Source organism: Solea solea, chromosome 1 (assembly GCF_958295425.1).
Source record: "Solea solea chromosome 1, fSolSol10.1, whole genome shotgun sequence".
In the NCBI taxonomy this organism is placed as follows: Eukaryota; Metazoa; Chordata; class Actinopteri; order Pleuronectiformes; family Soleidae; genus Solea; species Solea solea.
Window position 1 is genome coordinate 29,152,132 of NC_081134.1, and position 21,174 is coordinate 29,173,305.

Genomic DNA, 21,174 nt, shown 5'->3' on the forward strand with positions numbered 1-21,174 from the left:
CTTTGGTCATTTTGGGGTTTGGGAAACACACAAATTTACCCGTTTCACAATTTACCAAAGCTTTTATCAATAAATGATGAACTTCTGAAGGAACTATTTTGATTGTCAATTAATGTTTGAGTGTTTCCATGATTTCGGCCTCTTCACTGGGACAACGTAAGACAAAACAAGACATTTGAGGTTTTGGGAGACACAGATTGACCCGTTTCAGGTTTCAGGAACATTATGGAGCAATATATTTAATTTTAAGTCAATTAATAATCAACTTCTGAAGTAACTGATTGAGATATTTGAGGATATCTTCATTTTGAGGTTTGAGAACCACTGATTTCTGTGATTCTGACTTTACACAGAACAAACAAATAGTCATTGAAAAATCTTTTTTACGAAATCAACTGCCAACTGTTTTGATGAATGGTAAAACAGAATGAGGATTAAGATTATTTGAGTTGTGTTTAGCTTTTAGCTAAACAAAACTCAACACAACACAACGTCTTAGAAACTCGAGAAAGTCGTCGGGGAAAGTTGGCGTGGAGCTCAGCCTCGAGCCACACGGCAGTTGATTACATTTTGATCGTGATCTGGATCTGTCATTTCCACTATTAGATGATTATTGTTTTTTTTCTTTTTCCTCCTCCTCCTCCTGCGCTGACATATTGGATATAGAGATTAAATTTCAACTCCAATCCAAAAAGCTACGCTCGTGGGGGTCGAACAATCGATTTCACCTCAAATTTAAGAAAGAGAGGAATCATCCGCGTCCTTGAAGGTGGTGTCCATGTCTGACTTTTTTTTTTCTTTTGTTATTTATATTTTAGATGACACTCGGGGGCTGGACTGGACGCTGTGTTGGTCACTATGACACTGGATTTGTCATATGTCCCCTTACCCTTCTTCCTTCACCTTCCACTTTTCCACTTTTCCAGGGCAAATGGTGTAAGAAATGAGAGGTGGACAGTGGAGGGACTTTCATGGCCCCGCTTTTACCTGTGTCATTTCCTCCAGTCTGAAATGGTGCCGTGGTCTACAGAGCTTTTGTTGTAAATCACTATCGCCCACTGTCACACTGCAGCTCAGCGTGGACGCTGGGGCTCTCTGCCGCCTCCTGGGCCACTAATACATCTTGTAAATCTGTGCTGAGGAGAGTGTGGAGAACTGTACACCTTCTCTCTTCTCTGTGCTTTGTTTGTTTGCTTGCATTAAGAGTGTTTGTTTGAGTTGTTTGTGTCTGTGGCAACATTTCGTGACAGTATGTATATGACAGTGTTTCCATTACACAGTTCTGGCACTGCTCAGCGCTGCTCAACTCAGTCTGCGTGAAACTGCGACACAAACACACAAACGAGTGACTTGTAAAGCAGTGGTTTTACAGTGTAACTGAATCATTAGAATCAGTTGATTAATGATTCAGGCACTGACCTGAAATACCACTGAACACGTGAGTCCAACTCAAGGCTTTCAGCAGTGCTGTTGCTAAATACACCAGACTCCTGTGTTAAATATTGACATTTCCTTTGCTTTAACTTTAATCTACAGTTCAGTAATTGTTCGCTTTGATTCAAGTGTCGGACGTTGCGCTCATGACTCTTCGAGTGACAACATTCTCTGACCAATCAGTGGCCGGCAGTCTGTTGACGTCACATTTTAGTATGGGCTCACCTCGGCAGGTGCCAGGTACTATGGCTGATGGAAAAGCACCAATAGACCACCCACGTTTTGGTAAGAATCTACCAAACAATGACGTCACAAAACATCATCACACATTTCGGGCAGAATTTGACAAAAACCTCGACAAGATTTATTTCAAAACTCGTGGGATTTGATTTGAAACTCGGTGTGTGTCTGCAGAATCAGACGCTCCGCCGTCAGACTAAGTTCCATCCAGATCTGATCCAGATTATGGATTTGGCTGCAATGTATAAAGTCCTACTGAACAACTTCAGATGTGTATATCTCAGCATTAAGTATTAACAGATCACGATGAACTTTGTCATGTTTATGTAAAGACGATAACAGCTTTCGACGACATTGACTGATCGCTGCACCCCCTTATAGTTACGATAAAAAAAGAAAAAGATAAACTTAAAAAATACTTCTATTTGTAGCTGTAGCGTGTAACCTTTAAACATAAACAAATGTCTGTTACATTCAAACAAGAGCGAAATTAGTCAATCAGCCCCACACAACTCTATAACTGTAAATCAGGGACTGGAGTCGATATCGGCCCAATTCCGGACAAAATCACTGGATTGTATATCGGATGGATAAAAATGTAAAATCCGATACAATCCAAAAACGTATACGTCCTAAAAATCAGCAAAAGCATTTTAGCCGAGTCATGTTTGGGCTCTTTGTTAGTTTGTGATATTGGTACCGGTATTGTGGGTACACGCATCCGTCTCTTTAGTCTGATAGTTTTGCTTGACAGAGCCCGTTACCACATTAAGGACGCAGCAAACAAACAAAGACATAACAACAACAACCACCAGCTCGGTTTTCCACTCGAGCCCCCACCCAGTGAAATGTCTACGCACGGCACTGCGTGACAGCAAACATGTTTACTAAACTCCACGAGTCTGTGATTCTTTTTTCCGACTGCTCTTTAGCCAGGATTCCTCGCCGCCGCCACTGCAGCCGCGACGGTAGTCGTGAGTCGCGAAGCTTCATCTTCACCACTTCATAATTAGAAAAGCTGTGGAGCTGAGCCACAGTTTGAGAGGGAACAAATAAAGAGGGAAAGAAAACGGGGGTGGGGGGGTGGTTAAAGACTAAAAGAAAGAAAAGCTGCTGGCAGACTGCATTATTCAACATTGGCAGCAATTTACTCTCTTTCCCACCCCAAAGACATGAATCTAAGTGATTTCATAGTCACATCCCTGCTCGTGTGTGTATGTGTACTGCATATCTCTTATCACCAGCTACTGTAGACGATCAGCCGCATCCATATGACAATAGCACGCGTGTCAGAAAAGAGCCACTTTGAAAACAGATTTATGAGTATATTTCTCTGTAGCTGTGTGTGTGTCCCGCACAAAGCAGGGAGAGATAATTACCCACTGTTAAGTGAGGTGTAAACGGCCTGATCCATGTGTATTTATCTTCTCAGCACACACAGAGCTTTCTTTCTCCCCCTCTCTCCCCCCATTTGGATTTACTTGAACAGTGACGGTCTGTACTCTTCTGGCCACCGTCCAGCTTTTTAAATCCCTTCTTTTTTTTTGCTGAAACCTGTCGAGAAACGGCCTCAGCGTTTTATACCGTCTTCTTTAAGCCGGAGGAAATTAAATCTGGGAGACGCGGGTTGACCTTCAGAGGGGAAGGTGACACTGACCACCCCTCTCCTCCACCAGCTGATACTTGATTTGACGTGACAATTCCTCACGTGTGTGTATGTGTGTTTTTTTTTTGTGTGTCTCATTAGGAGTCGCCGTTGTGCCTGAAAGAAAATGGCTCCACTGGTCACATGAGGAAATAAAAGGGCGATGTCGCAGCAGTGAGGGGGAGGAAAGTCAAATCTGGAATTCTGAGTGAAATGGTTGAACAAGCAGACGAGGAGGCTCCAGTTCCCTTTGTTGGGTTTGTTTTTTTCCCCCTCTCTTAAAGCTTTATGCATCTATAGAAAACTATCAAGCAATGCGTGACTACATATAGGTTCTGATGTCTAATTATCTTGTCTAATTTATTTGTCTCGTTTTGCCGAATTTGTCTCTCAAAAGTGACACAAGGTAGGATTTCAACCTTCAGATAATAATCTCAGAGATTATTTTGAGATTGCTAAATGTCACCTCTGTCAAACCTGAGCAGGTCTGCATCACCTGTATTGGTGCTGTGGAACATACTACAACCATGGTTCTCAAACTGTGGGAAGCTCCTCTGAGCTTCCTCTGATGGTAGGAAAATCAGAAATACTGTTCCACTGTATGTACCAGGATAAAATCGTATTGTGACTTAAATATCGTGATATCATATAGTGACTAAAAATATTGTGATATAATTTAAATATCTTAATATCATATCATGACTTAAATATCATGATAATATATTGTGACTTAAATATTGTGATATTAAATATCATGATAATATCGTATCATGACTTAAATATTGTGATGACATATTGTGACTTAAATACAGTATATTGTAATTGTGACTTAAATATCGTGATAATATCATAATTTCATTGAGCCGTCCTGATGTCAGGCCTGTGAACAGATTGACCCTGTCCAGCAGGGGGCGCTGTTCTAGAAAATACGTACAAAGAAAAGAAAAGAGAAGGAAAGACAAAGACCAGTTGTCTGGCAGTGAAAGTATCTGGACAGGAATCCCAACACTCTCACGGTCCAAACGTACGTCAAGATTTATTATCACGTCACACAGATCGGAACTAATGCACTGAATCAAGGTGCATCGAGTCAACTATGACACCCAGGGGGCCTCGCTCTCTCACTCTCTTTCTCACTCTGTGTCTCCCTGTCTCTCTCTCTGCCAGACATTTGTAAACAAAGCACACTTCGGAGTCACTCACCGCACACTGCAAGCTCAACAAACGTCCCCGAGAATGCGAGTGGACAGAGAGAGTGAGGCCTGGCGGAGACGTTTCCCACAGAGCAACAGCAGTAGCAGCAGCCGCGGGGACGTGATTTTATTATCTCCAGATGCAGAGGGACTCAAATCCTTCAATATTATGAGCAGAACGCATCAAAAAATGATGCAGCCCATCTGGAGCACGAGTAATGCAATCAGCTCGGGTCACCAATCACCGTCGGGTAAATCCCTGGCCGTTCTGCAACGTCTCAGAGGGACAGGACGGAGATGAGAGGACGGAGACGAGAGGACGGAGATGAGAGGATGGAGACAAGAGGACGCCTGGCGGAACAAGATGATACTAAAGATATTACAAGAACATTCCCAAATCTCATGTACACGACCAGCGTAGAAATTGAAATGTTTGACTTTTCCTCACTTGACCAGCCCCCTACTGACCAGACGAGATGCTCAGTGGCCCCCAGGTCCTTTGAGTTTACAAATATTTCACGATTTTTAGCATTCTCCCCCACACCAGAACTGAAAACTTTGTTTTTAACGTAAGACGTAATTTTGTCAGAGGGAATTTTTCCACTCGCTGAGAAAACAAACCACAACAAACACACTCCAGCACATGACAGCTAAAAGAAGCAGCTACGAGAAGCATTCAAGAAACCTCGTAAATGTCATCACTTTTTCAGAGTCTGTAGATTTTACGGCCCTGGTCAATTTCATCACTTCTGCGATGTCCACGCCGTTGCTAAGGTAAGAGGCGTGGCTTCAGGAAACCTCGTACATTACATTACTTCTGTAAACACGTTTGATTGCTGCTGCCACCTTGTGGTAATAGATGCCCCACAAATTAGTTTGTCATTTTTTTTTATTAATGCAGATATTCATCGATACAAAAAATTTGAATAAAATGCTATCAAGTATCGAGTATCCCCCCAGTATTGATGTTGAATTTATATAAATATAAATAAAAACCTCTTTCCCTCCTACAAAATAGTCTATTTTAAGTAAAACTCATATGGCTAAGGTCAAATGGCTGAAACTTTGCTTCTAACTAGTGGTGGGAGGCTTAAATACAGCACAAACCAGTGTCAGGCATATTTCAATAGTGAATTAGAAGTTAAATTAGTAATTTTTGCACTCACACAACTGCATTTAACCTTTTTACACACCAGAGGGGAGCAAAGTGCTCTTGACCTGCCCCAGGATTTAAACCAGCAACCCCTTACTTTCCTCTGGACCATGGACTCATACCACGGCATTAAAAATATGGCAATAATGTAAAAAATAATAGTGTCCGTCCGTCTGTCAAATCAACTCCACGTTGTTACGGTTAATGTCTTCATGCAACTTTGACCTGTATATTACACACACACACACACACAGAGGAATTCTATTTGCAGAGCCGTTAAATATTCAGTACCTGCCGTGTTTTCCGTACGACTTTGATCAGTCGCAGATTCCTGCTCTGTCCCTTTCATCTCTGAACTTCAAAACCTAGGAGATAAAAAAAAAAACCTGGACCACAAATAATAAATAAATAAACGCTGCTGCCAAAAACCACAAACGCAAATCAAATCTCAACACTTACACACTCCTGACTCAACATCAACGTTGCTCAATCCTCTTCAGCTGCTGTTTATAATTTTAAAAAGTGAGTATGGACACAAATGTTCATTACACAAACTCACTCCCGCTCCCGGAGAGGAGAGGAGAAAAAAAACTTCCTGGCTGCCTTCAGGCGTTTATTACCTCGGGCTCAACATCGAGACGGAACTGTAGCTCAACGAACATGGAGCAATGTGCAGGCAACAGGAAGACGGACGGCAAAAAAGAAACTTTTCTTTGCTCTGTCAATACCTGCAGCGTCTAACGCCAAGAAGCCAAAGTTAATTGTTTTACAGCGTCAGCCGTCTGCATTATTCAGCCGGCTCATTAAATATTCACGCGGCCACATCACTGATATCATGTTGTTGTCAATAACGCTGGAGGACAACGCTGTTTCAGAAAAAAAACAAAAAACCTGAGTCGACGCCAAAGAGAAACGTATACTTGCCACTTTATCAAGCACGCCTCATCACAACTGATTTTTAAAGCTGAAGTTTCGTCTTGAGTTTTTCCCAAAAACCTGCTCATGTCGTGGGGTTTTCACGCACAACCTTGTTTAGTGTTCACATAGATGAGAGGAAATATATCCACCGAGCAGCTGCAGCAGCTTCTCGGGGACAAAGTGTCTCGCAGGTGACAGGGCTGACGCAGGAGAATGACTATAATGGTTTGAAATGACAGAAACAGTCACTTAAATCACCACTTTTCACAACCCGGGGGTAGTATGAGTACGATCATTTCTGATACACACACCACGACACGAGTCAAAGTGAGGAGCAGATGAGCTACAGCTGCAGAAAAACACTCAGAACTATAGGTAAAGTGATATATCTGTGTTCTCAGGAACTTTAGAAATGCCTACAAATTGTACTTTTTCCTTCAACAACATTAATTTAATAAAAAAACACTTTCATTTAAAACACAGCATTAAAGGAACAAAACCCCCAAAAAGGTTTGAGTTAAAATATGAGAAAAAAAATATATTTTATCAGATAGTGGTAAAAAATTTGACTGCACTAAAGTTGTAAAAATCTCTTGTTTACATCTACATGGTGACATGCAGTGTGTGTACCAAAATGGTTGAAAAATATGCTAAATCCTACTTTCAAAACAAATAAATTTGCTTATTAGTCCATTCATTCAAATTAAGGTATGCAAAGCTGTGATAAAAAAAACAACTTTGGTACTTTAGTTTAATTAATTTGAAGTTTTTTTTAACCACTGTTTTTTTTACAGTGTATATGGAGGGGGCGCCCTTTTCCACTTGAGCCCCGTGAAATGTGTGTGCACGCCCCTGCCTATAGCGCGTGTGCGTGAGTGTTTGCTGTCCCACCTGCATCAATCCACCTTTTCTTTTGCTTGTTTTCATGAATGACAAAAAACAAAGGTGCGTTCAGGAGCGTCCGCGCGTCAGCGAACGTGCCCCGTCGCGCACGACCTTTGCGCACGCACGTGCACCACCCTCTTCATCCCCACTTTCTTCTTCTTCTGCACATCAGTGAAAGACACCAGAGTGACACACGCGGAGACGACACGCAAAAGTTGACGCTGCAAAAGCGGGAGGGAGGGAAAAAAAACCCATTTCCAATTCAAAAACCGAGAACTTATTCCACGGATAAGTGCGTAAAACACGCAAACACACGCTGGACATTTTCCGTGATTATTCATATACATAAAATTCCATACATTAATACACGCCCTTGGTCCATATGAGCAGAGTCATTATAATAGTGTGTGTGTGCAGAATGAAGGCACAGCAGAAGAAGAGAAAGATAAAGAAAAAAGATAAAGAAAGAAAATAAATCTCTCTCACATGAGGCGATTTAGACAAGTTCACAATCCAAACATCATCAGCAGGAGGAGCAGCAGCGGCGGCAGAGACTCACTCACTCACTCACTCACTCACCTGGTGATGAAGTTGAATGAAGGAATAAAAGAAAAGCGTCCTGATGTTGTGGCTTCGCTCGGGAGGAAAAGCGCGTATCCGTTCACTGCAGCTCGTGTTTGGACCCGTTTGTTCCGCCTCGGCTGCGCGTCTCAGTCGCGCTGCTGCCGCATCACTTCTCCCTGGCTCTCTCTGGCTCCCTGTGTGCGCGCGTGTGTGTGTGTGCGCGCGCGTGTGTGAGAGAGAGTGCGCGTGCGTGTGTGTGTGTGTGTGTCAGGGAGGCTGAGGGGACTCATCCCTCCAATTGGCTGCCATTCACGAGTCCCTGAGCAGCCTGCAACAAAACAGGAGAGAGGAGGTTTTAGGGGGAAAAATGAAAAAAGAGAAGAGAGAAAGAGAGAGAAAAGGAAGCAGTGATATAAACAAAAGGAGGGTGGATGAATGGAGGATGGAGAGCACTCAAAGCTACACATGTGATTCTTAAAAAAATAAATAAAAAGGCCATAAAAGCCACAGATCATGAACAATAACAATAGCTGTAATAAAAACAATAATAATAATAATAACAACGTATATGTGTTGAGGGTCAGTCTCTTGTGTCACGTATGAGGCAATCCGTCAATGTATGGCAAAGTTGTAGGCCACTTCCTGTTTGGTGGCGGAAGGTCAGGTTTGTTAACTTATGAAGCGAAGTACAGGGCACTTCCTGCTTCCTGTGTGCAGGTCATGGCATGCAGCGATGCTCAGGGGCAGGGCGGGGCCCCCTGGTCGCCAAAAGTCACACATGAAGTTTTGAGCAGATCAGTCGACGTGCGGCCAAGTTATAGGCAGTTGGACGCTTTAGGCTCGGACGAGGATGTCTGGTCTGCCTCAATCTCATTTTGGCTCAGATAGAGCTTCACAGAGGGACTTCCTGTTCCACGTTTGTGTCCTTGGCATCTTCGCGCTCGGTCTGTTGCGTTAGGTGTGAAGTTTATTCGTCTGGGGCTACGACATCTTCCCACCAAGTTTCCGTGAAATTCAGTGGAACTCTACGTTGGCTCAGTAGAACACTTCCTGTTTGCTGGCTGACGGTTGAAAATTCAATTAAACACGGTAAGACAAGTTTGTTCATTTATGAAGCAAGATACAAAACCTGCTTCCTGTGTCACGGTCCGTCCCTGGTCTCACACGTGAAGTTTTGAGCAGATTGGTTGATGTACAGCTCTGTTTCAAGAGTTTTAGGCGCATTAACCCGTTCAAAAAGCCACGGAATGAGGGGAACAATCGGGCCCTAAATTTGAGTAGTCCTCATGGAGACCAAAACCTGGTCCTAATGAGGCAGAACGTCATTACTGAGGGACTGCTTAAGTCTTTGTTTGGCAAATTAGTAATAATAAAACATTAATGTTGTAAAGAAACAAAGTACAAATACCTCCAGTCTGTTGACGTCACATTTTAGTATCAGCTCAGCTCGCTTGGAATCTCACTAAAAGGAACGGTAAAATGGAAAAGCGCCATTAGTTGTGATGGTTAAGGTTTAGGCAAGGGGTTAGGCAATGCATAATGTCAATGATGCGTCCTCACCAAGATATAACAACAAGCTTGTGTATGTATGTGTGTGTGGTGAATGGATAAAAGCAGCTGCTACAATATCTCTGTCAGGACAAATTAACATGTGTGTGATACAGATACAGCTGCTGCTGCTGCTCATAACTGTTTCTGGTAATGATGTTCTCATCAAGGTAAAAAAACAAAACAAAACACAATATCACTGAACACATGGGGAACTGGGAAAAAAAACAGGTTTTACCCACTTAAAAAAGGTTAATATAATATACATTTGCTCAGGTCTAAACTTGAATTTCTTAAGAATACGCTTCATTTGCGTCACTTTCAAAAACTGCTCACTCTCCCACACCAAACCCCATAGAGGAAATCCTCAATTTTACATCACAGCACACAGGAGTTTCTGATCCACCGCTGCCTCAATCAGTAAGTTCATGTGTTGATTTAATGACTTTGTTTGAAATCCTTTGAATGGATTTACCTCAGTGACACAACCTGACCACACGAGGCAGCAGTGGACCAGCAGCTGTCGTATTTCCTTGAGCTAGAAACGCTGATTTTCTCTATGGGATTTGGTGTGGGAAGGTGGGAGGTTTAATAAACATCAGTTATCAGTCAGTAAAGGCTGTCTGGCTGAATATTTCTCAAGACATAATAGACTTAAAAAGATGTAGATTTTATAAGTTTGAGTTTAAATTCATTGCTTTGTGGGTGGGGGCTGCGGGTTCATTTTTTTTGCGGCTAATAAAGTCAGATTCTCCTTTTTGGAGAAGGCTGGACGGTAATCTGATTACGGACCGAGCGCTGTTTTTTTTTTTAAGTAATCAAACTAATGCAGCTCATAAATGTGTCATCCTGTGACCTGCCATGACCTGGTTTCTCACTGGGATCTGCTTTATTTCTATGCAAATGTGATTAAATCTTGTACTCTAGTACACACCATTACCATGACTGTATCCTGTCATCGTCTTTTATCTTTCAGGTTTAAATTGTTCTCAATTTAGACCACACATGGCCCTTCTGTCCGGATCTGTCTCCTTTTAGTTTACGTGACAAGTGACCAACACTGTGATATTAACAGTTATGTTGACAGAATCGGAGAGAAGATGAGAAACCATCTCAAGTTGCCTCGGAATGTTGCATTTTTACCCAAAAGCAGACGTCTACTTTTCTTCCCTCAAGGGTCGGTTCAAAGTCTGACATGATGAGACATATTTCAACCTTACTAGCATCAAACTAGTGAAATACAGCCAGACTTTTATTTTGAAATAGTGACAGGAAAGGTTACATGTCATAGCTAAAAACTGTTATGAGATAATATTAATATTTTAATATTACAATGACAAGAATATTATAATATCGTAACAAAAAAGAGCATCTGTCCCGTCTACACTGATTAACCCAGATATGTTAAGCTTTATAAAACACTGCTGAAGATATGAGGTGTCTATTCAACGTAAAAAAAAAACCCATGTGAACATACATCGGGTGTCTTCTACTTCTCTCTTTGACAAGGTCCAATGGATGTGGGTGCAACTTTATTGATAAACTCAATTTATTAAAGACGTCAAACTGCATTTCCTACATAAACCAGCACTTTTCTGATTATTTTCTTGAAGCAGCGGCACAAAACACGCACGTCAACTGTCAACTCTGCTCTCAGCAAAGGTGGTTGAACCGCTGACATCATGTGAGTGAGACAACTTGAACATTAAGAGCTAGATTTTTGATGCTATTGACCAATAGATTATCTCTTTGTATGCAGATAACACAATCTTCGACCCCATAAAATTACAAGTGCTCAATTAAGTCATGCATCGTGGAAAATAATAAGGCTATACAGGGTTCCCTCGCCTTGGTTGACATCAAATTCAAGGATTTTTAAAAAGGACTTCAAAGGACCAATTCCCTCAAATTCAAGGCCGAATGAGCAACATAAGATGGGAGCGCAATGCATGGAATCTGACATCAACAGCGGAGTGAGACAGTGGACAGTGTCCACAACACCACTAGTAATTATAACATTTTAGACGTACCAAGACATTTACCTAAATATCAACTTAACTTCTTTCTTGCGCAAAATTCAAGCACTTTCCATGTCTATTTAGGGTCATTTTCAAAAACTTTCAAGGGCTTTGAAAATACTTTTTACTGGATGCCAGAAGGCTTCTTTAAGGTCTAAATGTAAATAAAATTGCCTTGGCAACAGTCGGGTTTGGTTCGTTTCCAAGACGAATGTGTTTAGAAAACAAACTAAATAAGGAGAAGTGAGAGTTTCACAGTTAACTCTCTGTTCAGCTCAAAGCCTGATGGACTTGTCGGTCAAACACCTGCGTCAGGTTTTCAGATACTAAAAAAGGTGCTGGAACACTGTTGTCGCCAGCTGCTAATATTACATCACGTTTTTATATTTTATCTTCACAAACTTTTCAGCTCTCGCCTGTAAAAATCCCCGAGTCCTGAAGACTTTTGTTGTGAACTGTACATAAAACAGAGAACGATATACTGGAATAAAAATGAAATAGAATTCAAATTTAATCCGCAGGGGGAAGAATTGTTAAATGTGCACCTTTTCCCACGAACATGTTATTTCATCGTTGTCATGCAGGAGAAACACACGGATGACGGCGGCAGCGCCTTTAACAAGTCACATAATTAAGTCCTGAAGTCATGGAAGCACTTCATTGTTGTGATAATTAGGTGTTTAAATTGGAAGAGAAAAAAAAGAACTCGTAAACAGAGCATGGTTTTTGAAGATAATAAGATAAATTGAGTTGTGAGCTTGATGTAAAGTATAAATATCATTTCATAAGTATATATGTTATTTATATGTAGAAGATTTTTTCTTATAACCATTTAAATGATAGAATGAATTTTTTTTGACTGTGCAGAAAGTGTACAAAAATCCAGAAAAATATTGAATTTCAAATGCTTCTTCAAATATTATAAATTAAAAATATAAAACGGTACTTCTTTTGGTGAAATCATAATTAAATAAGTTCATTCTAGGTAAACTGAACTAGTTATATGAAGTTATATGATGAAGGTTAGGTTTCTACCAATTTTCTGTAGTGTACATACTTATTTTTACATGTATTCCTTTGTGCTCCTTTGTTTTTCTAAAGCACATCAAGTGACCTTTGTGTAGGATCATGTGCTTTACAGATAAATGTGCCTTTTACTAGTTAATGCATGAGTTATTGTAAATAACATGTCAAGAGCGGAGATTTCAAAGCTCGATTTTAAGCGAGACGCAAGTCAGAAAACATATGTCAGGTCTAATAAAAAACGCAGTGCGCGTAAATCAAGCCGTATGAAGATGGAAAGCGCGCGGGGGGGTGGGTGGGCTAGAAGTCTGCAGGCGTTTTATGGTTTCAGCGTTACCACCCATGCAGTGTTTGTGTCACGATGACCACTGGCTGCTGCTGGATTCATGAGTTTAATCCCTGGAAACGCTCCAAGCATCCACTTTACTGCTGCTGCTGCTGCTGCGTCGTCCTGTCCTCTCGACCAAACGTCAAACTCTTGCCTATGGCGCAAAAACGCAGCGAGCCAAGCGGACGTCTGCATTTGGCATCGCGTTCCATCAGCAGAAAGGGGCCCGAGACGAGTAACCGCTGTCCTTGACTGCATCATTGCTGCTGAACGAGCATACATTTGTGCAGTTTATTTAACAGGCCGTTGCTGTAAACATGCTACGACAGTGGATTTGTTTTGTACCCGCCGACTTTATCCCCGTTATCTGCTGCATCTGCTGCCTGTTGTAAACAAAATGCAGTTTGCAGTTTTTGGGCTTCTGACACCAACAAATTGGGTGTTTTTGGTCTTTTAATTTAATTTTTTTTCTACTATAAATAGGGTTTGGTACCAAACTTCAATAATTCTCTGGCTCAAAGTGAAATGTTCAGATCTTACTTAGCAGCAGTAACACAGAGCATCTGCTCTCTCAGACAAAACCTTCCTGTCTTACTTTTCTGCTACTCATAAATGTTGGATTCGTACATTCTGTACAGGAAGAAGTTTCAGTTTACAGGTGCAGTGTGTGGAAACCTTTAAGAGAGTTCATTGGCAGATATTCAATACACTATATAATGGCTTTAAAATATATTAAAAAAATTGCATGGCAGCCTTAGAATAATGTATATGTAATTCAGGCAAAAATCCTTCTGCAAACAAACCAGTGTTGTCTGTTCAAAGAACGCCATTCATTCTGGTATGCACAAGCCACCGTAGTTCCCCTATGCACTTTGTTACCATCTGCAGTCTCACTATTGGGTGAGGGAATAACGTTCCAGCAATGTTTTAGGGATCTGTGATGTCGTAGTAAGCAACAAAGCAGCAGATCAGTTTAAGGTCAACCGTTTCATGGGGGGGGGCATGAGAGGCAGGGCTCATACAGTGGTTTATACACATAGATAAATAAAAATGATCAGGTTCTCAATAGTATTTCAATTCGGGAACATTTGAACAAATGAAAACATTTCAAACATTGGCTGCTGTCCACAAACCGAGCAGGAACTACACTATCACCTCGATGTCCCTCATTGTTTGTGTTTGTGTTGTGTAAAAGAACGATGTCAAGGCAGTTTGAGGAGGAACTATGAAGTCATGGAAATTGTAGTGCCTGATACCCAAACCAATTACAGTCCAGTAGAGTAGAGTAGTGCTAGAACTGTACAGTGGAAAAGTGCCATAATACGGTGGCCTTCAGACCGCAGGAAGGATGTAAACACTCTTTTCACAACTCTCTTCTACCGTTTCCCTCTATGTCTTTGTCACAAGATGTCCACCTCCAGTTTATTCTGAAAAAAACCAAACCATCCTTTCCTTACAGCAGTTATACACTTATTCTCAATTTCTGTCAATTAACCTTCCTAAATATTACACGCTGCACCTTTAAGTGGTGTTTAACCCCTTTAAACTTTGCCTTCCATCCCTGACCTGAACCGTTGTTGTTTCTATTTTACTCACAGCTCATCATTGCAGGCCAGTGAAATAAATGGGTTTTCAGAGAGCAGCAGGAACCCCTGCCACATTCAATCTGAAAGACTAAGGCTTGAAAGAGGAAATTTATGTAAAAAGAAAAATGTGGTTGATATTTTTCATCTCATGGAACTGCTCTAAATATGCCATCAGGTACAAATAACAAACATATGGTAACTGTAACTAAATGATGGGTATCAAAATCCAAAATATTACATTTTTTAATTCTGAAATATCTGAAACATTTGGTTTTCAAAAGACTTCCTCACTCAGAATAAAAGTCCTAGATATTCGTCCTCATGCACCATGTGTTACTTTACTGAAACATGACATTTATGGAGCACAGAGTGAGCGAGGGAAGACGTAGAGGGCAACCTCAGTACAAATGTGTCCTCCTATTATGCCCGACAGCTGTGATACGCGAGGATTGAATTCATTGAAAGTGCCATATCTGAAGATATCCTTATTTGTGAGCCCGGTTCTCTGCACTTCTGTGTTTACACATGTCCATATTTCATTCACGCAGGGTCTCACCTTGTCAGAGACTGTGTGGTGAAAGTGACAATAAAAATGAAGGACGGCTACGGGGGGGTTACGTCCACGCCGCCCGCTGAAAGTGAACGTATCCGACCCCGGAGTCGCTCCTCTAGGCATTCACGCCAACTCCAGCACATCCCATAATATTTATGTCTGTTTTAACTCGGCTACGCTACACTGACTGTTGCTTTCTCGTGAATCAAGTGGGTGGAAATCTTCAAAAAACTGGGTTACACGGCCAACTACTTTGATTGAGTTTGACCAAATGCCTTTAATGAAAGTCTCGCTACTTGGCAGCCATCTTGGAAAAAGGGAGCTAACAAGAGCAGACTCAGTTGGTCCTCCCACTTCCAAGAGGCGGATAGACCTACAACCAATCAGACCAATGATCCAGATCAACGTGATTGTTGTAGGCGAGAAAAAACATTTGTGATTAGAACGGCGTTGTTGCCAGACGTCTCTGCAGAGCAAAATAAAATATCTGTAAGACCCGGCCAGGCTCAACCAGGCTAGAAGACAGCCATAACTTCATTATTAGTCGAATCTAACTTTAAAAAAACATAACAAATATTACCCACTTTGCACCAAAGTAGGATTTAAAATGTCTTTTTCCTTCTTTCACCAATCTCTACGACTCAATCCAGAGACGTGACACCTTTAACTCTGGCTTAGACTCCTCCCACCACAGCAGTGAAATAAAAATAGATTTAATTTTATTGACTGTTAAGATTGACATTGTCCTACTGCTGCTTGCTGGTTTCAAATTTGCTGAAACTTCACACAAAACAAAACGTGCAGAGGCTACATTTCCTGTTTCAGATGCTATTAAAGTAGCAATGATTGGCCACTAGGAGAAAAGGGGGTGGGACATTATGATGAAAATTGCCTGCTTCAGCAAGCGTATGTAAACGGTCTGTTTTGTGGGGGACTATTTTTTTATTTGCGCATTCATATGCAGACAGTGATTAATAACAGCAGCGGGACAGTGCCTAAAAATAACCTACAGCCCTCAAAATCCCGGTGATGAAAGAACACGTCAGCCAGTGCAACAGGGCCGCATCATTTATATGATTGTTGGATTAGTTTACATACATTTTATCAGGCTTTAGATGGACGTCATTTAGATAGAATTGTTATTTTTGGTGTTTTCGTGCAGTCCTTTATCTTTTAAAATTATCTATTTTTTTTAACCTACGTACCAAATATGAGTAATATAGCTTATACTTCTCTCTTCCATGGACAGAGCGCAGCAAGATTAATTTAGTCCACAGCAACAATTTTGTGAAAATCCCCTTGTATTTAATGATCGGTCAGAGACAGCAATGAATTCATGGTTTGAAAGGCCCTAAATGAAAGCAAATACCAGTGGTTAGCTTCAGTTTGGTCTTTTTCTGCCTGGGTCCACCCCCCAAACCTTCTTTGCCCAATTCTCTCTTAAATCAAGTTTGGTAAAGTCATTTTATTAAACGACAAAGAACGAGCAGAGGCTGAAAAAAGGAGCGATTGATAAATGAGCAGCGATTGCCATTTTGCAAAAAAAAGAAAATCACCAAGTTATTTATGGAAAAATCACTATAGAAATGTCACAAATCCAGCATGTAACAACACAAAACTACCACCTTTATTGCTTTTAATTCAGAGACTTATTATGTGTAATTAAGCTGACTTGTTTTATTATGCGTTCAATGCCATGTGTGAGACTTAGAGCTCTGCTGTGGCAGAACCCCAAAAAAGGAAATCAATAGGTCCCCTTTTAGACACACAGTCCTATAAACAATCCCGGGAAAAGATCAATACACTACAGGAAAGAGAACAAGGGAGCACAGAGGAGTCAGGCGCCCGAGAACCTCATATCACAGATATGATTTTTGTGTTTTTTTTTATATAAATATATATATACAGAATATCAGAGGCAGTGTTGTTCTGTGAGGCAAAGTTCGGTTTTTAGTTTCCCCCGACTCCCAAGAGAAATAAAAGCACAACAAACTGTTTGGATCTCAGAGGGATCTGTTGCATAAACAGTCACCACGCGCCACAAATAACGCATCTCTCCCTGCATTAACCTGGAACTCGGCCTGTGAAGTCGACCACATTTCTTTGTGTCGTGATTTTTGCGACGGCGACGAGGCAGCGCCCAACACAAGGAATCAATTCAGTCTCCCGCGTATTTACGACACATATACAGTGCGCGGTGTAATTATCTTTGGGGGCATTTCCTGAATGATTGCACTGTTTCTTGTAACGCAAGCTTGAAACAGCTGATGGTCACAAGTTTTCCTCTCAATGACAGATTGTTTTCTCCAGTGCTTAAGGGTTTGACATGGCGATACGCTGCACTTTTCCTTTGACTGCTGACCAAGCTGCATTTCTGAGAAAGAAAAAAGAAAAAAAAAATGAAAATAAAATAAAAGACTGTGTCCTCACAAGTCTTCCAGACGACAGAAAAACGCAGGGTAATCAGACAAATGTGGAAAATACAGTATTTCTGCAAATACTGACAAAATGGAAGCTGCAGCAGATGGTGGATTATGGTAAATTGAAGCAGAAAAAAATCAAGGTGTGCAATCTCTCTCCGTCTCTCTGGCCCTTTGAGAGAGTTTCAAACAGTGATTCCACCACTTCCTCGCGAATGTGGGGCTGAAAATAAGGCACAATTGAGCTTACAGTAAGAGGGCACATCACATTAAAGATGCCTCGGTGCTGCTGTAATGACTCTGGAACATGAGACTTGTAAAAAAACATGTGACAGAATGTGGGAAGCACTGCAAGACTCTCCGTAGAGTGCAATTAACGCCAAGTATATACAGTCGCACTCTCTTTCGCTTAGAATTCTACTACCGTGTGACGTGACATGACCTGGACAAGTTGTAGCAGTGACACGCTTTTAAACGCTTCTCAAGATAAACTGTGGTCAGTTTATCGTCCAAGTATGTTCCTGACCTTCCTAAAGCAAGACTGTCGGCACATAAGTCAAATTCATTACAAATACACCTTTGTTCAGTTGAGTCCATGATCTCAAAAGTTTTGCTTAGAATATCTCATGGTGGCTAATTTTAGCAAACTTAAAGGCCTTGTCATACTTTGAGAACTGGAACTAAATCGGTAGCCATTAGCTCCTCATTGATCAGGACTGAAATATCGATAACATAACAAGAGCAATTCCACAAAAAACACACAAATCCAAGGCCGTATAAATGTTAGCAAGAGTAGCGTATTTACCTACTTTAGCATAACTAATAATTCTGCTGCTGATAACTTAAGTTCCGTGGCCCCTGTGAAGCCTCCTGTATCGACACTGGTAGAAGGTTGAAGTTAACACTTGTTGGTTAAATGTGTAGCTTGATGTGTCGCTGTGTTGCTGCTTACTTGGCTCACACAAATTTAGTTGCTACTGAAGTTGTAAACAATAGCAAATCTCATAACACACCACATATACAAAAGTATATAATATGAATGTGAGTGACTCTAAAGCTAACGTGTCTGCTAACGAAAGTACAATATCATGCAGCCGCTCAGCTCCAACGATGTCAAAACAAACAAACCGGGCTAAATGAAGTGAAAAAATTTAAACATTTAGCGTTTGTAACATAATAACAACAAAATTCTTGCTAGTCAAGTTGTAAACATTAGCAAATCTCATAAAACACCACAAATACAAAAGGATAAAAACATAGGAACAGAAGCGTCCGGGTAAAATATGTAGCTAGTTATGTGTAACTGCATTGTTGGTTACTCTCGACTCCTGGCCTTACTTTGCTAAATTTAGCAAATATACAGCGATTTCTAACATATAATAATAAGCTCCGACACCGTTGTTTTCTCTCCATCGTCAAGACAGAGAAGTGGTCCGAATTTTAGGCCTAATTTGCAAAATTTGGCAGAAAAGCACATAATTGTATCATCTATTAAAAGTTGTGAGTAATTTTACAACTAGCAAACTCATGAAACGTTTTCAATTACTGAAACAAAAGAGAGAACCTACTGTCAAGCTAACATTTGTGCAGAACTAGCATCCTCAGTGCAGCCTCCCAACAACAAAGGTAAAACTCACCATTCTTCATTGATTTGATATTTTCTCTCTGCTGAACATTCTAAACATCAAATTAGCTTTAAGCCTTCCTTTTGACTGACAAAACAGAAAATATATAATCATAAACAATATTTTCTACAAAAATACTATTCCTCTCCTACACAACTCACAAGATAATGTGATTATAGCAGTACAAAAGAGAAAATGAAAAGAACAAAGACAAAATAACTTGATTGTTTTACATTTTAAATCCACAAAGACCTCACAATTTCCAGTAGAAGAAAAACAGCTCAGTGTGTTTCTTTTTTTAACTAAACCAAGATGCAACATTCTGGAGATATTTCATCCCACAATTATAAATAGAAAACTGGCAAGAATGTTTGATCTGATTCTACACAAGAGTAAAAGAGTAATTACATTAAAAGCAAAGTTGAATCATGGTATTATGTTAAGTAAATTCTGATGATATAGTGAGTGTGCAGTCGTAGCTAGAGTTGTTTCTTGCGACTGTTAACATTGCAAAAGGCAGAACTTACAGAATAACACAGCTACGAGGAAGCAAATTAAACTGTGCTAACTGCAAGAATGACTAAATTATGAAATTGGAGGTCTGATTAAGGTCCTTGAACTTGTGTTTGGTATCTGTGTGTACACACTGAATGAAGACATGTTGTCCTCGGGTAATTCCCAATAATGAGATGACCTTTGCCAGTTTCCAAAATACCCCTTTGCAGCTTTTGTTGGAAGTTATTAGCAAACAGTGTTGCAATTTTTCCCATTTAAGATTTAAAAGGGGGCAAAACGCACACATAAGGCATTATGACCCGTCTTCTACCATCTGTGTTCAGCTCAGAGAAGAGAGAAAATAATCTGTGTGGGGGGTTTGTGCCGAGGAAAGCAGAGCAATAGCTGTTTCTGGATCTCTTTTTTTTTTTTTGCCCTGACATTGTGCAATAATCAACATAATTCTCTGCTGACAGAACAGCGGCCACACCTCATGCTGATCAGCAGATTAGTCATCACAAGTGTTTCAACAGACTAATTTACCCCAGATCACAAACCATTCACGGGGGGAAAAAGCACTCATAATCTCAACAAAGGAGAAAGTCAAAGACCTTGTGACCTTTCCTTTCACATGATCCATACGACATCATCTGGTCTCGATTGTCAAGTTTATTGGAAAACTAATGGAACAGCGTGAAAAAGGAAAATGCCTCCGCACGACTCTGCGGCTCGGAGGTTCTCACAGTCGTCTCACGTCAGGAGACACAGTTTTGGAAGGGAGGGCTCTTCAAGCACTTTGAAGCCAGTTCGGTTATGCCATTCAGCGAATCACAGTGAGGCATTTGAAAAGGATTTTAAACAGCACTTAGATGCAGATTTAAGAAACCTCATGCTCCACAGAAACTTAAAAAAGGCAGGAGTTGAAACCGCACTTCAGGCCTGCTCCCCGACAATAGCGAGTCAAAGTGGCACACAGGGACTGTATCAAACACGCAGGGAAATTGCCGAGGGGAGTTTATATTTGCATGACACCATGACACCCTGTGTTTATTAGCATGCAACCTCAGCTTTTGCACTCTGCGTCGACACAAAAAATGAAACACTCCTCCTCTCCGAGCCTTTACCCCACTCCACCCCACCCATCCCCTCCACGGAGCCGAATCCATTCCACCTCTTTAACGGCGGGCCTGGGCGTCCAGGCATGCTCAGTGAGCGTAGCTAATCGGCCAAGCTGAGCCATGTCCTTTTGATGGAGAGAAATCCCTCTCCACACGCCGGAGCATCGTGGCTGCTGCTGCTGCAGATGAACTGCTGGTGCTCTTGCTCTAGTGGGGGTAGGAGGTGCAGCAGACGGGTGTGTTGTTGGGAAGACGAGAGGAGGAGGAGGAGGAGGAGGGGTGGTGGTAAATGCCTGAGCCATACATCTTCCTTGGGTTGCACTTTCTATTCCAGATCTGGCACAAACAAAGTGTCCTGTTAAACGACAGACAATTTCCCTTTTCTTCTCCTCAGGGGGTGTGTGGGAGTTTTGCATCTTCATGGAGGT

The 21,174-nt window shown here is 41.1% G+C and overlaps 1 protein-coding gene across 3 annotated transcripts in view; it reads right to left on the reverse strand.

The window, feature by feature from the left end:
- The window catches only part of LOC131472318 (cadherin-6-like), a 113,255-nt gene that overhangs the window by 84,387 nt on the left and 7,694 nt on the right, over positions 1-21,174 (reverse strand). Inside the window, exons 4-5 of one of the 3 annotated variants that reach the window (XM_058649384.1) lie at positions 9,441-9,494; positions 8,048-8,360 (exon numbers count right to left, since the gene is read on the reverse strand). The gene's annotated coding sequence lies outside the window, so the exon portion shown is untranslated. Of the gene's footprint in view, positions 1-7,954; positions 8,013-8,047; positions 8,364-9,440; positions 9,495-21,174 lie in introns of those variants that run through there. The other 2 variants (XM_058649358.1, XM_058649376.1) reach the window with 2 other exon arrangements.